Raw genomic sequence first — 20,726 nt, forward strand, 5'->3', positions numbered from 1 at the left:
ATGTCCTCTCCCTCCTGTACAGCCTATAGTCGTTGATATTCACCACCCAGTCATGCGTTGGGTCCCACCACATTTCAGTGAGCCCCACTATGTCTGGGTTGGCGTCAGCTAGCAGGAGGGTAAGCTCCTCCTGCTTGTTTCCCATACTATGAGCATTTGTGTAGAGGCATTTGAGGCCTCCTGTGGATGTGTGCCTTGGCCCCCTAATCACAGCATTGCCCTGGCCCCTGTTGCTTACCTGTGTATATGTTCCACTCGTCGGTCTAGGCTGGGCTGTACTTATAAGTGTTGTTTGGTTTAGTGGTCCAAGGCTTCCTCCTCCCTTGTCTTCCCCTTCCCCTGACGAGCCTAGTTTAAAGCCTGCCAAAGGAGATCCGCCAACCGAGAAGAGAACACACGCTTACCTTTAGCGGAAAGGTGGAGCCCATCCCATCCAAGCATGTCTCTTGTCGTGATGTGCGGGTCATTGTTGAGGAAACCAAAGCCCACCTCGAGACACCATTCCCAAAGCCGCCAGTTGGTCTCTGTGATGCACGTCGCATGCCGTCTTCCACGTCCGCTCACTGGTAGGGCAGAAGAGAAAACCACCTGTGCACCTATCTCCTTCAGCATGCCCCCCAGAGCGTGGTAGTCTACGATCAGGTGATCAGGGCTTCTCCTGGCCGCATCATTAGTACCCACATGGATTAGGACCATGGGCTAGTAATCAGTGGGCTGGATCACGGCCTGGATCATCTCCATCATGTCATGAATCTTTGCTCCAGGTAGGCAGTAGACCTTGCGTGTCGAAGGGTGCTGGCGACAGATGGGGCCCTCTGTATCTCTCAGGATGGAGTCACCTATGGCAATCACTCAACGCTTTCTCCTCCGGGACTGCTTAGCTCCTTCGACTTGTTTGGAATGTGGAGAGTGCGGAGTTGCCTCCGCTCCCTCCTTCTCTTCCAGTGTTGCCAGGGCCTCGTACCTGTTCTCCAGCCCGACTGTAGGAAGTGGTACTGCTGTGTTACGAGCAGCCCCGGTTCTGGAGTTGACCGTCTGCCACTCTGCAGTGGAGGGCACTTCCTGAGGTGGTTCTTCCTTGGGTGTGTGGCCCTGCAGGGAAAGGAAATAGCCGTCAATTTCTTCCTCCACCACCCTGATTCCCCTCAGCCTGCTAACTTCCTCCTGGAGCTCCCTCACCTGCACCTCCAGGGCCCTAAGGCAGGCGCCTGCAGGACAGGTGTGGGGGTCTCCAATCCCTGCCCCTCCCGGCCTTGCTGGGCAACCCCTGCAGGCCAGGGGGTGCGGGAATGCCAGCTCCCCCAAGGGCTCTGTCTGGGTGGAGGCCTCAGACAAGCTCCGGGTAGGCTGCTCCCCCCGGGCAGGCACCCTGGCAGCACTACACGTCAACACCATCATAGGAGTTGCTGCTTGTTTTTAGCTTAGTGCAGTGCCTTCACCCTGCCCTAGTAGGAGTCTCCCTCCTGGCCCTTCCTTTTCGCCTGCCAGTGCAAACGCTGACGCAAACACTGGCATTCTCTGTTCACGTGGCACAGCTCCCTACCGGCTCAGCTAAGAGGGATTCAGGGGGCTTCCCCTCCAGATCCGGCGCAGCTGTGTCCAGTCCCTCTGCCCACTTGCCTTAGGGGGATCAGCTGCTGCTTCCCCTGCTGCTGGCTCCACTGCTGCTGCATCCACCTCCGCCTCAAGTCTGGTACACATGTGTTCCTGGATCCCTCCTCTCCACACTGCTCCTGGCTCCCTGCTGCTCTTCTCCAAAATTACCTCCTGTCACAGCCTCAATGATAATGTCTCAGTTTTCCACTTTGACGGCATGACCAACTTGTAGGTGGGCATGTGTGTGCATATGCAAAAGCATGCAATCCCTATTCCTCTTGCCTTTGGTACATGCAAGGAATGGGGCCATTCAGTAATGCCAAAAAAACCTTTATATGGTGCCAGTGCATTTTGGATTCCTTAATACAAGTATTGATACTTATATTAGCTGAAAAAACAATGCAACCATTAGAAACATTTAATATCAGTTGTTAAATTTAGAATTTAAATTCTAATTCAGAATATATCACCACAAAGAAAACTGCCCTAAAATAAACCTGTCATATTTATCGTGTCAATAGAAGTACTGTAAAAATGAAGTTCTATATGCCATTCTTCCATTGTTATTTTTTTGCCTTCAAGTAATGGCTCCAATGTTGCTGATGGCTCTCCCTCATTGCATATGCTATGTTTAAATGAACGTTTCTTTGCACAAGGCAAAGTCAAGTTATTTATCATCCCTCATCAAGGGACAACTCAGGCTACTTGGATCAGGTTCAGCTGACAACTTCAGAGTTGTTTTTCCACCCCTATATGCTTCCGGCATGCTGCAAATCCCTTATGCTTGTGAGATTTCTTGTTTGTTTGCATGGTGGTTTTTATTTTCAGAGGTTAAGTTCCCCAAAGAGCAGTGTGGAAAAGTGAGGGATACTATTAATTTTTCAGAGCCTGGGAAGCACAGAGTGCGGGCTAATGGCAGACTGTGTCAGTTAAGAAACATCCATCAAGTTGAAAACATCAGGGCAATAGGGTCAGTGAGTTATCTACAGGATGAAGGTGAAGCTGAAACTTGTAGATCTTTGAGCATATAGTGAGTAGGTGAAGAAAAGTTTTTGGGGTCAAAAATTCAGAGCTGTTTGCTATTTCCCATAAGAATGCTAATAAAACTTTGATGATCCATAGTGTCTTGTGTCTGAGGACACTGAAGTAACATTTGTAAGGTAGGCAGGCAATGTCTTCTTTCAAACAGAAACTGAGGTGCAGGGAATTTAGGGTCTGGCCATGGTTACACAATCACAGGGAAGATCAGGCTGGCTTGCAAGATCTGGCAGAGCCAGTATTTTCTCTTCCTTTGGAACTGAAATTTTATTCTTGGAGCAGCTAGGGTTTCATTTAAGAAAGGGCCAAATTCTCTTCTGGTGTAACTTCAGCAACTGCAATGAAGATATACTAAAAGAGAAAACTTAGCCCTAGGTTTCAAGCCCTCTGGCTGGCAAAGAAAATCTTCAGAAGTTGATACATCTGGGCTCCTATACACAAGCAGTGAGGCAGGCTCGATTAATTGAGTCTACTGGAGTGTGGCAATTACCGCGCTCTGGCAGACTCCAGTGTCTCATATATCAGCATCCCCATGCTTAAAAATGGTGGCAGGTGCACTTTAACTAAAGCTCAAACTTGTTTTAGTTAAAGTGACCCTGCCACCATTTTTAAGTGCAGGGACTCTGATACACTAGATGTTCTGAGCACCTTAATTATCATGGCTCTCGGAGCTTCTCTAATTAAAGCGCCTCTCCTTCCCGACCCCAAAGCATGTGTATAAATGCCCAGAGTGTCTGACTGAGTGTGGAGAGACTGGCCAATACCTCTGAGAGGCATGACCTACCTATGATGGTAGTAGGTTTTGTTTTGTTTTGTTTTAACTGAGTAGGCTAAATGTCAGTATCTGGAGTTTTCCAAAGGGCCTGAGTTAGAGCACAGACAGAATTTGAAAATCCAATCAAAAATTTTTAACTAGTTTCTTGCTCAACAATTGCAAGAATGTAGGGGAACAAGCATATTACATGATATACACAACCTACTGCAAGTGACTTTTACATTTCACCTCACAAGTGGTTTGATCTTAGATTGTGGGTGTAGCTTGAGTAGGTGTTATCTATTTTTTGACCTACTGTTTTATTTCTAGACATAGCAACAGGAAGAAGATCAGGGAAAGTGTGAATCCTGTACTGAATGTGGGGAGGCAACTTAGTGACATATGATGTGAAAAGGCTGAAGTGCTCAATGCCTTTTTCATCTTGGTCTCCACAGGTAAAGTCAGGTCCAAGACTACTGCACCGGGCAGCACAGAAGGTGAGCAGCCCTCAGTGGTGAAAGAACAGGTTTTGAGGGAACTGATGGAACTGGCTGATATGATTGCAGAGCCACTAGCCCTTATCCTTGAAAACTCATGGCAGTTGGGAGCGATCCCAAACAATTGGAAAAGGGAAAATATAGTGCCTATATTGAAGAAAGGGAAGCAGGAGTATCCAGAGAGCTGCGGGCCAGTTAGCTTCACCTCAGCCCCTAAAAAAATCATGGAGCAGGTTCTCAAGGAATCCATTTCTAAGCACTTGAAGGAGGCAAAGTTGATAAGGAACAGTCAGCATGGATTCACCAAAGGCAAATCATGCCTGACCAACCAGATTGCCTTCTATGATGAGATGACTGACTCTATACAAGTAGGGAGAGCTGTGGTCATGATATCCCTTGACTTTAGCAAGGCTTTTGATATGGTCTCCATAGGCAGTGGAAGCGGGGGGTAATGAAGCTCAGCCCCCACAAATGCCAAGGCAACCTGGCCACAGGCTGCTGGAGCAGGGGGGAGGGGCGCACCAGGATCGCAGCTGGCCCAGCACAGCACAGCACAGCACAGCACAGCGCAGTGCAGCACAGCACAGCACAGCACAGCACTCAGGTAAGTTTACTTTGATTGCCTGGGCTTGGGGGAGGCAGATCGAGACCCCCACAGTGCAGCAGGGAGCAAAGTAGGGGCAGGGGCAAAGCATTCACCCCTTCCCTGCTCTCTGGTGCACTGTGGGGATTGTGTCACAACTCAGTCCAGCCGGGCTGGGTCCTGGGGCAAAGGGAGCCTGGGCTCTGCCAGGGCCATGGCTGGGCAGCTCCTGCTATTGTATGCATCATGGGGGAGCCAGGGAGTGGGGATGGGGATGCATTCCCCTCCTTGGCTCCCTCGCACTGTGACCCTGGATGAACTGCTGGGCTCTGACTGCCCCATGTCCTGACCCAGCTGGGGCCCTGTTCATGGTGAATGGGGCCCTGACTGAGCTGTGGGACAATCAGAGCCCAGCGGCTCTTCCCAAGCTGCAGCATGGGGTAGTCAAGGTTGGGGGGGGAGGTCTGGCTGGCCCCTGATGTTTGCATAGGTCTGCAGGCTGGTTGCAGTTGTGCTCTGCCAGCTTCTTACCTCTGCAACTTGCTTCAGCCTTTGAAAGCAGTGCCATGTGCCTCACTGCCTGGCCCACTCAGCAGCAGGACACACGTGGCGCTGCACAACTTTCAAAAGCTGCAGTGAGGCACAGAGGTGGGGAGCAGGCACAGCACAAGTTGCAGCGCACCTGCAGCATCATGGAAAGATTGGCTTCCCAGTGCCATGGCTCTGGAGGAGCCACCGGACTCTTCCTGGGACGGGGTGGGTGCAGGTGTCCTGGGGGCTCCGTTTCCTTTGGCCCAGTGGTACAGCTGTGGCTGGTCCTGCTCAAGGTCTGGTGACACCCTGGGCAGTGCAGGACTGGGGCTGGGCTGGGGCTGGTGCAGAGAGGCAGCTGGGGATGGTGCGGGGCTGAGGGGTGGTGGATGCTGGTGTCGGGCAATGACCCCTGGCACAGGGAAAGAGGCAGCCACCTGGGTGCAGTGAGCCCTGGCCCTGATTCCTGCCAGATCATGCACCAGGCATCTGGTAAGATGTGATCACATAGTTGGAATCTTTCCATCCCTAATTAGGACTTTTAGGAACCAGGACAGGTTACATCCTGCAGCTGCACTCTTATCTTGTGAATACATGGGGCTGCTTCTCTCCTCAGGGTTCGTTAGGCACTCTCTACTCCTCCCCATAAAAAATCTCTATCTCTGGAATGTGACAGAAGTCCCTTGTTACAGAGCTGCTCCCCTGCTAGACCATGAGAACCTGATTTTGCTTTCTAGCATATTAGTTAGCCACACTTCTTTGAATATATTAAATAATAAGCAATAAGCACTAAATAAGCACTAAAATTCTAAAAATTTGAAATTTTAGCCATTAGGGGTGGCTATACATTCTCTGGAAAGGGTAATCTGCAAATGACAAGTGAATACACAATATTAAGAACCAGATTGTCAACTGAATGACCAAGTTCCCTGTTGGCATTAACAAGCACCTTGTGACTTTCCACCTCCATCTGAACAACAATTAATTTGCTACCGTCATCAGTGCATATACCCCAATACTCAATGCTGAGGAAGAATAGAATTAACTGTTTTATGCTGACCTTGATGAAATCCTGACTCATTCTGGAAGATATAAGATCATGCTCCTTGGAGACTTCAACCCTACAGTTGGCCAGAACTTTGACATGTAGATGGGTTTCATTGGGAAAGAATGAGTGGGCAAGGGCAATTCTAATGACATCCTCTTACTCAGTAAACGTGAAGAGCATGACCTTGTCATTACCAATACTATCTTTGGACAATGTGACAGGTACGAAAAAACAGGCCAGCACCCCCCACTCAAAACAATGGCATCTCTTCACTTACATCATGGTAAGAGTGCATTGTCATAGGGCACCATCTCCAGGGGTGGCCGTGTAGCCCTTGGAGGCCAAAACGATTTCTTATACCCTGCTCTACAGACAGTCCTTCTTCACTCACCATGTCTTGATGTCAAATGCTATTAAAATATGGGAGGCTGTCCTGCTCTTATCTACCACCAGGTGTTTAGTCTTATGGGCTAAATGCATGGCTCCATTCTGTTCCTACACCACGCCCCAAACTTTGCAGATGTCATCCTGATTGATGTGCCCTGTTTACATGCTCAGCCCCTCTCTGGGCTTTCAGATCCTTCAGTCTCTCACTTAGCCCCCCACTGGACCCTCAGACCCCTCGGTCTCCTACTCACCCCCTCCCTGGGCTGCCAGACCCCTCAGGCTTTCATGTGGTCCCTTATATGGGTCCTCAGAACCCTGGTCTCAATTTCTCCAAGCCACTCTCTTGGCGTCTAGACCCCTCTGGTCTCACTCTCTCCTGGCCACACTTTGGGCCTCTGGACCCTTCTGGTCCCACTTTCCTCCTTCCTTTTTTGTTAGGATGTGGTGCCTTAGCCTTCCTCCTCCATGGGGTGACCCACAAGGCAGTGGGAGCTGAGGCTTTCAGGCCTCCCACACTCACCTTTTCCTGGGGTGGCAACGTGTGGCATTTTGTGGAGGCTGCCCTGCCACAGGCAGCCTCACCATTCTGACCAGCCCCAGTAGGGTGCAGTTTCAGGTCTCACCCAAGACCAATATCTAGGCCATCCTGCTCTAAGTATCCTGGTCCCTCTGGGTCTCCCCCCGATGACACATGCCCCTCCTGGGATGTGGGTTTCCAGCCCCATTCCTTGCCCCTCTTGAGCCTTAGACCTCCAGGCCCCCTTGGCCCTGGCTCTCTCTCTCAGACCCCTTTTCTCAAACCCTCCTCCTTGGATGGCCCTGCAACAGGTATCTTTATCCTAGGCTGCATGCCTCTTGACCCCCTTCTTCTCTGGCTGTGGTCCTCTTTAACCTTAAGCCTACCCTAGGTCCTGGCCTCACCTAGGCCAGTAAGATCTCTAGGCTCCCTTGGCTCTGGTAGTCTCGGACAGTGACCTTTGGCCTATCTTGGCCCTGGTGCTGCTCAGGTGAGCAAAATTCCACAGGTCTCTCTTCCAGCTGTCAGCCCTCCCTCATCTATGGGTCTGTCCTCTAAGACCCCTGCTTAGGTCTCTCACACACAGCCCCTCTTTCTAGGCTTTAGACCCCTCATCAGGTCCCATGCACTCAGCCTCACTCTCTGGACTTACCTGAATCCCACAATAAGTCACATTAACACAGTCCCTCTCTCTGGGCTCACCCAGACCCTTCACCAGGTCCACACACTTTGCCCCTCTCTGTGCTCTGGACCTCACACTGGGTCCCCAGGAACCTCCTCCACCTCCATAGTTCATTCCCAAACCTCCAGAATTCTCTAGAACTTATTTTCCATGCTGACCTTTCACAGATGTGGCTATCCTGATGAGGCAATGTTCTCTCAGCAGCCTGCAAGATGTTACTGCCAGCTTTGCTCAGGGCTTGTGCTTATATGAAGTCCAAGCCCAGGCCTTATCCTGGGTCAGAGGACTCTACCATCAGGCCTAGACTTACCTTCAGGCTTCCTAAATCAGTGACTCAATAATTAGCCCTGGTCTCACCTGCAGGATGCTTTGCAGGCTGCCTGACTTCTTAAAGTGGGAGGGGTCCTAAGTGTTCTGCCACATGCATGACTTAAAAGATGTTCATATCACAGATATTATGAGAAGAGCTGATAACTGCTGGACCAATAATTACTTAGTGAGATCAATCATGTCTACTAGTGTTATGCTGAAACATCAAAAGCAACCCAAATCAGTCCAAAGACAGTACAACATCAAATACTTTTAAACCCCTAGATACCATGAAGCCCTCCAAACACAAGCCGACACGTCCAAAGATGGCTAAGGAGCACGTATGTTTCAGCAGAATCAACCAATTGCATATGCTTTGAGTACTTTAACACAATCTGAGAGAAATTATGCACAGATTGAAAAAGAACTTCTGGCAATTGTCTTTGCTATGATGATGTTCCGCCAATATGTATATGGCATCCAGGTACAGGTCCAGTTGGACCACAAACCCCTGGAAGTGATTTTTGTGAAGCTCATAGGAAAGGCTCCAGCATGGCTACAGAGGATCCTGTTGCAGCTCCAAAAAATATGATGTATTCACTATACCAAAGGCAAAGACATGTTAGTGGCTGACATGCTTTCTAGAGCCACAACGTTTACTCTTCCTCTTGAACCTGATCTTTTCCACTCAGAAAAAGTGATTCATGGTCTGACAAAAGCAGAGCCACCCCGCGACCAGTTGCTCCATCAATGACAGGAGTACACAGAGTTTGACAAGGAACTACAAGCCCTTAGAGAGCAGCATTTTAATGGCCAAGAAGGCAAAAACAAGTTACATCTGAACTAAAGCCCTACTGGCCTGTCAGAGGCCAAATCCAGATTCAGGATGATTTGCTTATGATTGGGCCAAAAATAATCATTCCAAGTGGTGCGAGGACCAAACATGTTGACTTTGTTTCACTTGCCCCATCAAGGCATACAAAGGTTGAAAGCACAAGCTTGACAAATCGTGTTTTGGCTTAAAATGAATGCCCACATCAAGCAATGGATTGTGAAATGTGCACCTTGTCAAGAGCCCCAGCCCAGTAATTAGAGCCCATAATCTCATATGAGATCCCAGACCTGCTGTAGCTAAAACTGACAGTGTACATTTTTGACTTATGGTGACAGTCTTATTTGATCATAGTTGACTATTACTTCAAGTATCCTGAAGTTTTGCACCTGCCAGACAAGGCAGCTGGCATGGTAGTAGCCAAAATGAAGTCTGTGTTTACTTGCCATGGCATACCTAAAGAAATTGCCTGTGATCACGTGCTGTTTGCAAGTCACACAGTGAAACAATTTGCTACTGACTGGGCCATAACCATCACCAGGTAACTCACAACCCAAATGGTCAAGCTAAATACACAGTTCAGACCATCAAATCAATGTTTAAGAAGACTTTGCAGGATGGTTCTGATCTATATCTGGCTTTACTCAATCTGAGGAATGTGCCCATTACCAGTCTTGAGCATCCTCCAGCACAGCTTTTGATGGGGAGACTTTTGCACAGTATTCTCCCTGCTACAATGGCGGTGCTAACTCTTAGACAACCATTGAATGCCTCCCACAAGTTGTGGAACCTTCAAAGGCACCAAAAGGAGCACTATGACCGCATGGCTGCATTCTTGCCACGTCTACGAGAGGGGGAGAAAGTAAAGATGCAAACAAGTATATGTTGGATACCAGTGTCCATGATGGCAAAAAGGGATGAACCATGCTCCTATGTGGTAAAAACCCTCAGCAGTAATGTCTACAGGAGAAAGAGAAGACACTTAAGAAAGGATTACTCATCAGTACCAGCAGAACATGTCGATGTAGCTCAAGAGACGGCAGCAGAACAAACTTCAGAAGAAGAACCAGACTACCACAAGCAAAAGTTTCATCATGTTTGTTACCTCTCAGCTCCATGTTCTTGGGGAACCCTGACAGAGGACCCAGCCTGTCTGACTAACAAAGAATTCCCCCCACTCCACCTGAACAAGAACTGATTACAAAAGACAATGAAGATGCAGTGGGAGACGCACCTAAAACCCTCCAGATAAGGGTGACAAGAGTGAAACAACTGCCCTTGGTCTCATTTGCATCTGAGATGGAACAAAATGACAATTCATTTACATGGGAGATGGAGAACAGAAAGCCTGAAGCAAAGACTGCAGTGAATTCTGGGATCAGAAAAGCAGGAGAGCACTGCATGATGGGGAATCTGTGCTCCAAATGATAATCAACACACATTTATACACACCCAGCTCAGCATTTATCAGACCAGTTCTAATCTGGATTTAAAAAGGACTTCCCCCCCCCACACACACAAACACACCTCTAAGCAGAAGTAAAGTTTAATAGGCATCTCAGGCTGTACATTCCCTGGTTCCACTATGGGAGGTCTATTTAAATTAGATTGACTAAAACTCGGTTTCCGGGTTAGGGAATGTTGAGGCAAAGAGACCAAGTCAGAGGGGGTGTGGGCAACATATGGACAATGGTAAAGGGTTCATCACAGTGTCCAGCCCGTTGGAGGCCTGACCACAAGTGTTGTCATAGTTTTCCCAGGACGACTGGTGGAAGTCCTCCCCCACCAAAGGTTATGAACACTCCAATAATTGTCTTAAGTCTGTTAAAAGACTATAGTAAGATCTGGAAAAGTCATGCTAAGCTGAGGCTTGTTTGCAACAAGTAAAAATCCAAAACCCTGATGCTGCAAGCTATCTATTGTTTCTGAAGAAACCATGAGGTATCCCATCAGTATATCTGCTATCCATAGAAATTTCAAGCTGGCTCCTAAGTGTCTGGTTACTCCCTAACCTTATGTGTTTCCTGATTATCAATCAGTTTCTTGAGGTGTTCCAAACCAGATAACCCCTTGTCAATAGAAAAGACAATGATTTACACTATTAAGAATGCTTTAAAGAAGCTGAACTGAAGGTATAAAAATTTGTAAAAAAGCAGCAGTGTGGGTGTGCTTCAAGAGGAGAAGTCTCTCTCACACCACCCATTCTTCTTCTTGAGAGGCTGGAAGAAACCAATCATCTCCCTTCAAGGACTGTGCTAAGAACTTTACTTTACTTGTCAGCAGTTGCAACCCGAGTGCCTTGGACTGGTAAGACCCCAGCTCTCGCTCTCTTTTCTCTCTAGGCATAAAATTCTGAACCTGAACGGTATTAGTTAAGCTTGAGCTAAGTTTCCCCAAATACTTAGTGAAACTAGGGTAATACGGTAGCTGTTTATGTTTGTTTTTCCTTTGCATGTCTATTACTACTAGTGCCATCATATATTTCATATACTTAGCAATAAATAACTTTTGTAGTCAAACTGGTGGTAACTGGGTATATTTTTGTTTCTCTGCTTCTCCTTCCCCACTTGCTCTGCAGCAATGCTTCTTTTACCTAAGCTAAAGATCCCTGTGAAGCCCCAAAATACTGTGGGGTCTGCTCATCAAGAGGCTAATGATTGGGACATGCTGAGTTTGAAACACATAAGGGGATCAGCTTGCACAGGCTGATTGACCCAGTTTGGCTCAGATGTGCCCTAATGAACTGAATGCTGGCCCATGAGGGTGTCATCTGGACACCCAGCCGGATTCAGAGGTATTCTGTTCACCTGGGTGCTTGTGTCTGACTGCAGTTTATTGTTGCTCTGATGAACTGATTCTTGGCATATGAGGGTGTCAGCCTGTCCATACTGATCAACCCGGCCAGGTCAGTTGTGTTATGTTAATCTGTGTGTTTGACTGATTTGGTGACTGGAGGAACCCAGCCCCACTGAAAATGAGTCCTGCAAGATAGCTCCACTGGGGGTGAGGACTTGCAGAAGGGAGATATACAGCTCCATATAGAAACACAAGTAACACAAGCAGCACATTGCTAGAATTACCAGGACCCTAGAAACATATCCATAATAAATGAGCACATCCCAAAGTGATGGACAAATCTGGTAACGCATTCTAGAGAATCCACCATTACCGACAGAGAAGCCCGATGACACTACGCAAACTAAGAGCAGATGTGTGGTGAAATTGCCTGTGAAATACAAGGACTATATAATGGGACAGCAGTAAAGGCTAGACCCCACTGGTGAACCAAGTGCTAGCAACGTCTGGCTCCATGATCCTGAAGCCTTCCAAGTTAAAGTAGCACCTGATGAACATCCAACTATTTAAGAGGGAGCTCCCAGAGTAAAGAAGTGGTGTGTGGTAAAAGGAATGTATCTTTAAGGGGCCAGCAGTAGGATGACTTAGTCCCCCGTCCCTCCCCCCCCCGATGCCCTGTGCATGTGGTTTGTGGTGGTAGGTTGTTGTTGTTTTCCCTGCAAGCTGTGAGCTGGTGAGTTTCTGAATCCTAGTCATAATAAAGGTAAAGCTGTTTACCACCCTACCAGTCTCTGCTGAATGCTGACTCGAGGACAGAACCCCAAAGGTATGGAGGTCTGAGTGAGTACCCCATCTTTGGGACCCAATGGCATAGAGCAAACATTATGTTGGGAATGGGCCTGCTTTGAGCAGGGAGTTGGATTAGATGACCTCTTGAGTTTCTTCCAATCCAAATTTTCTATGATGCTTCAGTGCAGTCAAGGCTTTGTATGGACAAGGTCTTGTGGACTCACTCCACTTAGAACTGAATACTGCACTACACTCCTCAAAGACAAGACCATAAAAAAACGCTTGAAGGAGCATCCTGAGCCAGGAATCAACAATGACTGATAAAACCATGTAATCCATCCAGCAGCATCCAGTAAGGGAAGCACTTTCCAGTCTACTAACTTCTGAAAAAATCTACCAGGTGATAGGACAGGTGAATAACAACAAATATCTGACCCTGATGGCATACCAGCTGAGATCTTCAAAATTGGTTGAAAAACTATGATCAACAAGCTCCACGCACTGTTGCTCAATATTTGGAACATTGAGAAAATTCCCACTGACTTAAGGAATGCCAATATCATCACCATTTATAAAAGGGGAGATAAGTCTGTCTGTGGAAACTGTTGAGGTATCATCCTCCTCTCCATCGCTGGGAAGATCCTTACTCAAATTCTGCTGAATCAACTGCTTTTGCTGACAAAATCCTTCCCAAGTCTCAATGTGGCTTCAGACCATTGAGAGGCACCATGAACATAATTTTTGTGGCCCAGCAGATCCCCACAAAAATGCTGAGAACCACCAGGAACTGTATATGGCCTTTATTGATTTGACCAAAGTCTTCAACTCTGTTAACTCTTCAACTCTGAGGCTCTATGGAAGATCTTATCATAGTTTGGCTGCCCAGGTAAATTTATGACCATCCTAAGATTCCTTCATGACAAGATGGCTGCCTCCATCCTATGCAGCAGCCCCACTACAGAGCCCTTTGCCATTTGAACTGGTGTCAAGCAAGGCTGCGTGATCACACCAATTTTGTTTTCCATCTTTTTTGCAGCCATCAGGATGTTCATCTGTGACCATCTACCACATGGATGGATAGGATGGATGGGAACCTTTTCAATCTCTCCCACCTCTATGCCCAAACCAAAGTTACTTCAGCTTTGATTATGGAACTTCAGTACATTGATGATTGTACTAGTGCTGTACATATAGAGGAGGACATACAAATGGCCCTTAATTGCTTCTCTCAAGCATACCAGTGCCTGGGACTGACCCTTAACATCAGAAAAACAAAGGTGCTTCACTAACCTGCTCTGAGCCAAAAAATTTTCTCCCCCCCCATCCATGGCAAAGATCTTCATTGATGGATGGGAGCTGGAGAATGTTGAACACTTTACCTTAGCAACCATCTCTCAAGGAAGGCCTACACTGCCAAGGAGATCCAGTATAGGATCCAGTGCACCAGCTCTGCCTTTGGAAGACTGAATTATGGTGTGTTCAATGATTGCAACATCAGGACTCAAACAAACCTCTCGTTATATAAGGCTGTGGTAATCCTAACTCTTCTCTACGGATGTGAAACTTGGGTGACCTACAGGGACCACCTGAAAAGCCTGGAACGCTTGCACCAGCACTACCTTCAGAAGATCCTTGGCATAAAGTGGGAGGATCATCACACAAATGCCAGTGCCCTCACTGACACTAACACCACCAGTATGGAAGCATTAATTATTAAACATCAGCTGTGGTGGACAGGGTGCTGTGTGCATGTGCCTGATGCACATTTACCAAAACAACTGCTATACTCCCAACTCAGGAAATGACAAAGGACACGTGGGGGCCAGAGGAAACACTTCAAGAACACCTTCAAGGCAAACATTAAGAAGTGTGGCATTGATGCCATAAATTGGGAAAAAACTACCTACAGGGCTAGATAGTGATACCTTGTGAGAGAAGGTACATCTTACTTTGAAGAAAACCCTCCCTTTAAACCACCACCTGTGGCATCTGCCAGAGAGTTTATGGCTCACAAATTAGGAACTGTCTAACTAGCTGTAAGCAAAGCTGGAGTTAGGAGCTTCAGTAGCTAGTTGCCCTTAAACTGTAACTAAATCCCCAAATCCCTTTTTTCCTTTTCCAGAACATACTTATGAGAACTTACGTCAATTCCATTTAGCATTTTGTTTCCCTTTGACTTCAAGTATGTCAACCTTTTAAATAGAAACAAAAATTCTGAAGTGAAAAATTTCAACAATCCCAACACTTTTAATGGAGATTCCTGCAGAAGACAACCCTTCTTTAAGTTGCAACTCTGATGAACTAACACGAGGGGAATTTTCTAGCACAACATTGTTCCAATCAGCTCTGTTACAGATGTTGTGATGCTGTTGTAAATTATTCTGTAGCTCCCAGACAGTAACATAATTGACAGAGAATGAGCTGGGCACCAGCTTTAAGGGGAACCAGGATGGAAGCCCCTGAGGAGACCATATGATAGTAGCAGCAACCACCATTGTTGTGCAGGGAGGCTCTGTGGTGGCAGCCACTGCTGCCGCCAGCACATGGGGAGATAATTCTGTGGCAGTAATCTCTGAGTCTTCAGTTTGGTTCTTCTCAGCTAGGCACCCTCCACCTCTCCCACTCTTGGAACGCTCCCTACCCTACACTCTGGGACGCTCTGGCATCTTTGTCTAGGACAGCAAATTTGCTATTTATGCTTGTGCTCCCTGTCAGCGGGCTGCGCCGAGTACCACGCCCCCAAGCCTCTTGATTCTCGTCTGCCATGACTTGGATCTTAATAGAAATAGGGAGGACCTAGTCCACTTCCAGGTCTGCTGCGGAGCACACAGGGGACTGCGCCCCCGGCTCAGTGCCTTGTGCCTCCTGGGTCTGGGGGGCACCTGGGGTCCTGATCACCGAGCCGGCAGAGCATGAGGGGGTCCCCCACGTGCTCGGTGGCAGACCTGGAAGTGGACTGGAAGTACTTCGCAAGCCACACCTGATACCTCAAGGTATGTAGAAAAAACATTTAAAGTTGTGTCTATTCTTTGAGTCAGCATCGAATCTTCAGATTCGGATTCAGCTGAATCGAATTGGGAAGGTGATCCGAATCAACGAATTGAATCACTGTCCCCCAAATGGGGCCAAATCTGAATCCAAACTGACTACAGACCGCTTTGCTCACTCCTAATGGTCAGTCTTTTCGTACCTTAGTTCAAAAAATGCAAATAGGGATAATATTTGCTTGCTTCAGTAGGCAGGCACTCAGATATTACAGTGATGCTGACCCAATAAGCACCTAAGGAGATAAGCCCAAGATGCATTCACAGTTCTTCTCCTGTGGAGTGCCTCTCCATTCTGTTGAGGGGGAAACATGGTTAAATGCTGCCATTCCAATGCAAACCCTTCACTAGCACTCATTTGGGTTATCTAAACCAGGAAGACCACCTGTGAACAGTTACAAGGAGTGTATAGTGGTCTTTGATTTTATGCTCCTGTCCACTTTCAAATATAGGCATCAAGCTAAATCCCTGAGATTTCAGCTGCAACACTCTTTGTTTTCCCCCTAAACTTCTGTTTCAGTGTGCTATTGCCAACAGCAAATGTTTCCCTTGATGGGTGGCTGCATTTTAGCAATAAGTGAAGCTATTGCTATATAATGTACATAGTACATCTTATAAAGAGTATAAAGACTATAGAACTAGAAAGCCATTTTCATTGCTCTGACAGGAAGACAAAATTAACTTGAAGGAGAATAAGAGAACAACAACAACAACAAAGCTAGCTAAATTGGCCTTCCTACTACTCCCCTCACTCAAGGTGGCTTCCTCTCAGCAGCATTTCCTTGTGGCTGAGACCTCATCCCACGGTCATTCTCATGCTGTCTTTTCCATAACAAAGTATCCTGGGAAACTAACTGGAGCTATACAGCCAAGAGACATCTCCATAGCCAGATTTCAGTTCAAGCCCTATCTTATTTATTTTCATCTGTGGGTTTGGCTGCAGAACAGCAGTGTTAGAGGTAGGGGTCCATGGACACCAGTGTGCAGAGCTGCAGTTTCACCAGAGAAACTGATGATGACCCTGTAATCTTGTCTCTGTGACTTGAGAGTGACAAATTTGTCCTTTGGTTTAGAGCCAAGAATGTTTGTTTAGATGTACTAAATCAGGAGCAAACTAAAACAAAAGGAATGTTACAGATACTGCCTTGCCACACGGAATTGGGATTGCAAAAATATATATTAGGTTGGATGCTGAAATAGGGCACTTCCTGCCTACCACTTCCAAAGACAATGAATGTGCCCTGATGGCTGGTAAACCTCTTCAGTCTATTCATGAGGACTCCACTTGGAAACATTCTAAGACATTCCCTCTTTTGGAAACTGCTCCGGCCTCTAACATCTAAAGATGATTTTAGTATTTGTGACATGTGTCAGCTCCATTAATCTTGAGATTTGTTCTCTAGAGATGAGGATCCAGACTCTCCTTGGTGAAAGGAGTGCTTTGGAGCTCTGCCAGGTGGGAACTGCTTTTGCACACATCCTGCCTCAGCTGCTACTTTTCAGCAATTCCATGAATCCAGTTCTGGTATCATATGGACTGGTACAAATCAACAGGACACACATTATATGGATCATAGACTTCACTGAGTCCCATCAGTTACCCAACAGCAAATTCTCTGATTAAAAAACCCCAAATCCACATTGTTCTGTGATTAAAATGAAAGACCTTATATATATAGGTATCAGTTGAACAGAATATTTTATTGATTTATTTACAATTTTAAAACAATTTGGAAGCCTGCCAATGCCTCAATCACCATAATACAATAAATTCTAAATACCTATAACTTTTGGCATTTGATTTTGGGTTTTATGTAGCAGCATTTAAAAAATGGACTCACCTGAAAGAATGGGAAGGGTTGCCTGGCAGAGAGACAGAGTTTGTCCCAGCAGGGACACTGTAGGTTCTGAGGGCAAGTGAAGCTGTTTTGGAGGCAGCCCTGAGACAGAGAGAGAGGGAAGGCTGAAGACCAGAGACAGAGTCTCAACACAGCGGTTCCTCAAAGAGCCCCTCAGAAAAGGCTGCCACGGGAGAGATACAGTATCCAGTTCCTCTCTCCAGCCCGAGAGCCTGCGGGGCAGGATCAAAGAGGAGCTGATTGTGTGGAGACTCCAAGCCAGGAAAGATCTTCCTGCACCCTGGTGACCGGCTGGGTGAGCACAGCAGAGCCCAGGGGCAGGGGGGACTGCTGGAGTCTGCCCTGTTTTCCCTGATGGGTGAGGGGCTCCAGGGGCAGGAAAAGCCCAGGGAGGGGCTGTTGTTTGCCAGGCTGTGAGGCTGTGCGGGAGAGGAGAGTTGCTACAGCTTGCAGCTCAGACACTGCTCCCTGCTGAGCCGGGGAAGGGGGTCAAAAGCAAGGGAAGGCTGCCTTGCAGGGACTGCAGAGGAGGAGCCACTACCTGATGCCCAGAGACCCTTGCAGCCCAGAGACCCCAGGAACACGGAGACGGATGTCAGCACCAGGGAGTGTCCACAGACCATGTGCAGGGACACCGACAGTTCTGCGCCCTGAGACACCCCGCCAGGGCAGCGCACACAGGAGCCCCAGTACACCGTGTGCAAGTGAGAGACTATTTAAATAAGTTCTTGAGGGTTTATGAGGTTGGTATATCAATGTGTTTATTTAATTGTTATTTGTTATGTTGTAAATAATTAAATCTTGTAAATATTTTAGAATTGTCTGTGAGGGTGCTTGATTGTAAGGGGAGGCTCTCTGCTTTGGGGCACTGCAGCAGCTTCCCGGGGGGCTGGGCAGGGCCACTGGCTACCAGGTACCCCAGGATCCCACTATTCAGGTGAGGGCATGTGTTGTGTCGCACCCAGGGTTACATTTATAATGGAAAATCAGACCTCCCCCTGTCCCCTTTGCTCATCAGGATGCGGGTCCAGCTGTGGCTGTCTCTCCTGTTGTTTTGTGGTACTGAATAGCCCTGATATGCTGGTGCCCTTCCCATGCCATTGCCCTTCACTTCCAAGCCACAGCCCCCTGGGCTCTGCTGGTGCCCCTCACTCCCCACCCACAGTCTCCCCACCCCTGTCAGTGCCCCTCACTACCCAACCACAGGTCTCTGGGCCCCCCAGCCCTACTAGAAGTGTCCCTCAGCTGCCAGGGCTATGGGGCAAGGGGGTCTGAAGCCCCTTGCCCTCCAAGCAGCATCTGAGCCCTGGCTGCTGCCTGTAGGAGGTGGTGACTGCTGCAGCAGAGCTGAGCATGAAGCCCAGCTCTCAATCCCCCACAGGCAACGTGGCCAGAGCAGAGCCCATGAGGGCAGGGGTGGATGAGGGCTGTATGCTGTGGGCTCAGGGCTCCCTACTTTGCTGCCTTCTCTATTACCAAATTTGCCCATCACTTTGGTATGTGCTCATTTATTAGGGATATGTTTCTAGGGTCTTTGTAATTCTATCAATGTGCTGCTTGTGTTACTTGTGTTTATATATGGAGCTGTATATCTCCCTTCTGCAAGTCCTCACCCCCAATGGAGCTATCTTGCAGGACTCAGCTTCAATGGGGCTGGGGTCCTCCAGTCACCAAATCAGTCATACTTACAAACATACACAGGTTACTGTGACATGCCTGACCCGGCTGGGTTGATCAGCATGGACAGGCTGACACCCTCATATGCCAGGAATCAGTTCATTAAGGTAACAATAAACTGCAGTCAGACACAAGCACACAGGTGAACAGAATACCTCTAAATCCAGCTGGGTGTCCAGGTGACACCCTCATGGGCCAGCATTCAGTTTATTAGGGTACATCTGAGCCAAACTGGGTCAATCAGCCTGTACAAGCTGATCCCCTTATGCGTCTCAAACTCAGCACATCCCAATCTTTTGCCCTAACTGTCCTAGTAGTGGTAGCCTCTTGATGAGCAGACCCCACACTATTTCTGGGCTTCGTAGGGATCTTTGGCTTAGGTAAAAGAAGCATTGTTGCAGAGCAAGTGGGGAAGCGGAAGTAGAGAAGGAAACACACCTGGTTACTACTACTATAATAAAAGTTATTTATTGCTAAGTATATGAAATATATAATGACACTAGTAGTAATAGACATGCAAAGGAAAACAATCAAAACAAGTACAATACTTCCCTGATTTCACTAAGTATTTGAGGAAACTTAGCTCAAGCTTAACTAATACAGTTCAGGATCAGAAATCTATGCCTAGAGAGAAAAGAGAGAGAACAAGAGCTGGGATCTCACCAGTCCAAGGCACTCGGGTTCTAATACTGACAGGTGAAGTTCTTAGCATAATCCATGAAGGGAGACGATCTGTTTCTTCCAGCTTCTTGGGAACAACAGTGGATGGTGTCAGAGAGATTGCTTCTCTTGAAGCACAGCTGCTTGCTGATTTTACAGATTTTTATACCCTCAGTTCAGTTTCTTCAAAGCATTCTTTTTGACAGCATGTCTGTGCAGAGTACCCCCCAAGCCTTTTGATTCTCACCTGCCGTGACTTGGATCTTAACAGAAATAGGGAGAAAGGGGGAGTTATTTGAGTGAGTACCCGCAGGAAGTACCACACTGGATCGGGGTATAATGCAGGTGCTTTTATTCAGCTCTTTTCTTTCTATTATTTACAGGAACCCCCTTTGGAGGAGGAAGCAGTCCGACAGACCGATCTCTGAGGCCTCCTGGCCGATCCCTGTCCACTAATACAATAGGTAAGCACCGCGCAAATTCCCGGTATCCACCCCTAATTATCTTGTTAGCAGCATCTTTAGCATTCCCTTGCCACATCTTTCGCTGGATTACGGCCTGCCACATGCTAGGGGTTTCCTGTCCCCAACCCCCTTCTTTTCAGGTGTGGGGTGCCAGATCCCTGCCTCCTCAGGGTCAGGTCGGGCGTTCCCCGCTCCCCTTTGCTCCTGAGTACCTTTGCCACGTCCTGGCCCAGAGCCATGGCTTTTCCTGCATTGTGGCTCCACTTCCCTCTGACTCACCAACATCAGCATGGACTCCAGGTGCGTAGAGGGGAGGAGCAGCTGGTCCTGGAATTCCTTCATCATCCTCGTACGGACTCTCACCTCTAGGATCCACCCTCGGGATCATTCGTAGCTGCGTCCTCTGCGGTGTCTCCGTGGATTGCAGTGCCCAAAGGCAATTTCTCCTTTGCCTTCTCTCCCTCTTATCCTTCAGGCCAGACCTCATTGGTTCTCTGTGGGCGGGGCCCACCTCCTCCCCCTGAGTTGTAATCGTCTTCAGCTGTCCACGTCCCTGTAGTAACAGGGTCTCAGTTGGGGACCTGTTACACTTTTAATAGTGTAAATAATTGTCTTTTCTATTGACAAGGGGTTATCTGGTTTGGAACATCTCAAGAAACTGAT

At 47.7% G+C, this 20,726-nt stretch overlaps 1 pseudogene; it reads right to left on the bottom strand.

The window, feature by feature from the left end:
* Window positions 1–348: 348 nt before the first annotated feature.
* LOC149873946 (uncharacterized) lies at window positions 349–20,408 on the bottom strand (annotated as a pseudogene).
* Between the last annotated feature and the right edge of the window lie 318 nt (window positions 20,409–20,726).

This window comes from Crocodylus siamensis, chromosome 1 (genome assembly GCF_052110815.1).
Source record: "Crocodylus siamensis isolate JL-2025a chromosome 1, ASM5211081v1, whole genome shotgun sequence".
In the NCBI taxonomy this organism is placed as follows: domain Eukaryota; kingdom Metazoa; phylum Chordata; order Crocodylia; family Crocodylidae; genus Crocodylus; species Crocodylus siamensis.